This window comes from Anastrepha obliqua, chromosome 1, assembly GCF_027943255.1.
Source record: "Anastrepha obliqua isolate idAnaObli1 chromosome 1, idAnaObli1_1.0, whole genome shotgun sequence".
NCBI classification, from domain to species: domain Eukaryota; kingdom Metazoa; phylum Arthropoda; class Insecta; order Diptera; family Tephritidae; genus Anastrepha; species Anastrepha obliqua.
The window spans coordinates 180,536,840-180,541,412 of NC_072892.1; the positions used below are offsets into that span (position 1 = coordinate 180,536,840).

Here is a 4,573-nt window from a genome sequence, read left to right on the forward strand (position 1 = left end):
GCCAAAGCGAAGGAAATTTGTCGAGGTTAGGGATGGATGCCAAATAGAGAAGACAATTGTTCTCGTACACATAAAGGATTTTTCGTGAGTTGCGATGGACAAAGTCTATGAAGATGACGATGAAGATGAAGATGAAGATGAAGGTGAAGATGAAGATAAAGATAAAGATGAAGGTGAAGATGAAGATGAAGATGAAGATGAAGATGAAGATGAAGATGAAGATGAAGATGAAGATGAATATAAAGATGAAGATGAAGGTGAAGATGAAGATGAATATGAAGATGAAGGTAAAGATGAAGATGAAGATGAAGGTGAAGATGAAGGTGAAGATGAAGGTGAAGATGAAGATGAAGATGAAGATGAAGATGAAGATGAAGATGAAGGTGAAGATGAAGGTGAAGATGAAGGTGAAGATGAAGATGAAGATGAAGATGAAGATGAATATAAAGATGAAGATGAAGGTGAAGATGAATATAAAGATGAAGATGAAGGTGAAGATGAAGATGAAGGTGAAGATTAAGATGAAGATGAAGGTAAAAATGAAGATGAAGATGAAGATGAAGGTGAAGATGAAGGTGAAGGTGAAGGTGAAGATGAAGATGAAGATGAAGATGAAGATGAAGATGAAGATGAAGATGAAGGTGAAGATGAAGATAAAGATAAAGATGAAGGTGAAGATGAAGATGAAGATGAAGATGAAGATGAAGATGAAGATGAAGATGAAGATGAAGATGAAGATGAAGATGAAGATGAAGATGAAGATGAAGATGAATATAAAGATGAAGATGAAGGTGAAGATGAAGATGAATATGAAGATGAAGGTAAAGATGAAGATGAAGATGAAGGTAAAGATGAAGATGAAGATGAAGATGAAGATGAAGATGAAGATGAAGATGAAGATGAAGATGAAGATGAAGATGAATATGAAGATGAATATAAAGATGAAGGTAAAGATGAAGATGAAGATGAAGATGAAGGTGAAGGTGAAGATGAAGGTTAAGATGAAGATGAAGATGAAGATGAAGATGAAGATGAAGATGAAGATGAAGATGAAGATGAAGATGAAGATGAAGATGAAGATGAAGATGAAGATGAAGATGAAGATGAAGATGAAGATGAAGATGAAGATGAAGATGAAGATGAAGATGAAGATAAAGATAAAGATGAAGGTGAAGATGAAGAGTTTAATAAAGTGCGAACAATATAGTACTACTAAAGCTAAAGCTAAAGCTACAGAAATTCCTACTCGGTGAAAACATCATGCGGTTTTTTAAATCGCAGCGCGTCCGATGACTAGGACCCATTTGCAGAATGCCAGATGAAAGAATACCTCTCATAGTTTTGGATGCAGGGCGACCGCGGAAAAGATGGCTAGACGACGCTAATGACGATCTAAGAACCATAGAAACGATCAACTACCGTAGTATGGCTATGAATCGAAATACACTGAGAAAATTCTGGAGGAAGCTTAGGCTCACGTCGAGCTGTAGTGCTATGCACGATGATGGTGAATAATAAAGCAACTGCAGCAAAACTCAGCCTTGCTTAATAACCACATATTTTTTATTAATAATCATGTATTTCAACTACCCTAATGTAGGACAATCTGCAACTGATATTTTGGACCTTTTGATAGTGATTCCCAATGCTGTTGACTCTGGTGACTGAATGTTGTTGCACTAAGCAAACTTTGGCGATATAAACGGCGATGACAACTGCATTGCAACATTGTATATTGTCAATAATAATTGCAGGAACAACAGCAAAAATAGCACCGGCAAAGGCAAGCAACATTTTTACTAACAGCTGTGTGTACGCGTATAAACATCCATGTGGGTATGTACTCGAAGTGCATTTGATGCGTTGTGGCATAGACTTCAACCACGAATTAACGCCGGCACGGAAAATGAAGCCAAGCGAGCAGCATTTAGCACTGAAGAGGCGACGTCTAATCGACAGCAATACAATGTGAAATTAAGTAAGGAAGCAAATTTCTATCCGAAAGTGCCTTACAGTGAGGCAAGTCTTGGTATTATGGTGATATCTTTCATTGCGAAAGTCTAGATAATTGGCTTCGGCAAAAATAGTTGTCAGAAAGAGGCATTATCACCTTACAACATTTAGTAATGGCTTCACAAATTGTGGAATTACATATTCCCTCAAGGTCAGCACTTATTCTGTTTAATGAGGGTTCACAGCCAAACCGCTACTGAGAGCCCATCTAGACTTCATATTACGAGCGGTCTGCATTAAATCGCTTAGTTGAAGGCCAGGTTTCACAGAAAAGAAACAAGAACATCTTCTTCAGAGAGAGTTCCTCGAAAAACTGTGCGAGCGGTGTAAAAATCACCTAATTTGCAAATTATTTCCCGATTAACTCGTAAGTTACGTTCTAGTAGTCTAATTGACACATCAATTCCAAGCTTACAAAGGACCGAGAGTATGAGAGAGATATTATTAAAAGCACCTTTAATGTCAAGGAAGGTTGCTGCTGCTATATTCTTTAACTGATAAAGATATCATAGTAGTACCCTCAAGTGAGTGCAGGGCAGGTTGGCCTACCCTTAGTATAAGCATGTTGAACTGTCGCCCCCAGAAGTAGCTGTCAACTGGCGTACACAGCTCGTAAACCATATTGGCACGAACCCAGGGCACTTGAATTAGAATTCCATCGCCTCCGCGATTTTCTACACCGATCAGTTAACCGGCAGAGGCCGATTTAGAATAGTAGAGATCAACCTGCTAACGTTTAATGCCCATCAGGCTCTGCAGTTTCCACCGGAGTCTAGTTTGACGGACTCTTCATAGAGAAATTTGACCCCTGACAGCCTTTCTGAATCAAAGGAGTAGTAATCCTCTAGCACGGGATCTCCGGGTGCCTTTTTAAAGATATTGGCTTTTACAGTAGGTGGCTCCTCTTTGACAGCGGTCTCATCTTTGCAATAATCGTGCAGATTGAACTTAAAGAAGCAATAGTTGACTACCCGTCCAACCTTCTCCAACAGCGCGACGGATTCGGTGCTGATTCTCATCATCACCTGCCTAAAAGCACCTTCGACCTCCTTAACCTTTTCTATCCTAATACTTTTCGTCAGAAGGTTAAGGCTAGTTCTGGAAAATGCTTAGCAGCCTTGTGCATTTAAGCCACATGTTGCTCCACTACCGTTTAGGCGCTGATTCTCCTTCATAAAATTTTAATTTTGAATAAAATTTCCACTGTTTCATAAATTTTTAAATTTTTTGGAAGTTTTGTAGAATATTTCATTTATAACCAAAGACTAGAGCTTCTATGTTGACCAGACCGACCAGAGCGAATAAACCTCGATTAATGATTTTCTTCGCTTTTAAAATTTTTGTTGTTCCCATCTCTGCTCAAATAAGAACTCTGATCTTAGTGCAGCTCCATTACATATAAATGCGCGCTAAGCAATAATCATTTATTTCTGAACTTCATTAGGATCCATCATTTGAATTGTCATCTTTCCAATATAAACCCTTTGCAATCGATGCCGTTTCCGCGCGGACTAATCTGCAACTCGAAAAAAGACATCTTTACGAAAATAACTTTTTGAATATCTTTGAATTTTAGTTTTATAAACATAAATAGCCCAGCGCATCAAATTTCCTCACCAAACGAAGTGGTGAGCGCTACTCACCCCTCGAGTGATAAGGGTTAAAATCAGGAATTTGTGGGCAAAATAATCAGCAAATTTTATTTTTGCACGACTTTTTTGCTAAATAAAAATAAAAATGGTTTTGATTGATGGAAATCTTTATGTTGACCTTTACGCGCTCCATTACTTGTCTGTTTGTATGTTGCATCCGTTAATTTCCAAATGTGATCGATATACGACGCGATTCGCAAAAATTATAAAATCCTCCGATAAGCTGATTAATTTGGCGCCACTTTGCATCTACAATGCAACTAATCAGACTTTTTTCTATACTAGAATGAGGAAAAATTAGCAGTGGGATATTCTTTTTCAAGTAAAATTCATTTGAAACCTTCAACTAGCGTCTAATAGTGGCAGATGTGCCATTTTTCTGGCGTATTCCAATGGGAAAGAAGAAGAAGAGCCAATCATAAGTGAACAACTAAAAGCATTGTTTGAATGCAACACGACTTCAGTTGCATGCGTCACAAGACTCTATATTTTAATTTACGAATGTCTCGAATACAAACGTAATTACTTACAAACACATGTACATACACACCATAAATTGAAGATATTGAATAATTCGCACAACTTGAAAAGACTGGAATTGAAGTGCGCAAAAAAACGAGTACGAAAAAACGGCTTAATTAGCAAACCAAATTAAAAGAAACCGAAGAAAGAAACAAATGTTTTAGAAGTGACTAACGTCACACACACATACATACTCATTTGTATAGGTGCATAAAAGTGTAGTTATATTTATACATACACACATTTGTATGTATATCGATTGCATCTGCTCGCTGATTGGTAGATATTTTACGGAATAATTAGGCAGCAAAAAGTGCCTATCAAATGCAATTCGAAGAACAAATGCAGCAGAAAAAATTACCTTCATTGCACGCAATGTAAATATA

At 37.5% G+C, this 4,573-nt stretch overlaps 1 pseudogene; it reads right to left on the reverse strand.

The window, feature by feature from the left end:
- Positions 1–516: 516 nt before the first annotated feature.
- LOC129238809 (uncharacterized protein DDB_G0271670-like) lies at positions 517–3,032 on the reverse strand (annotated as a pseudogene).
- Positions 3,033–4,573: the final 1,541 nt, after the last annotated feature.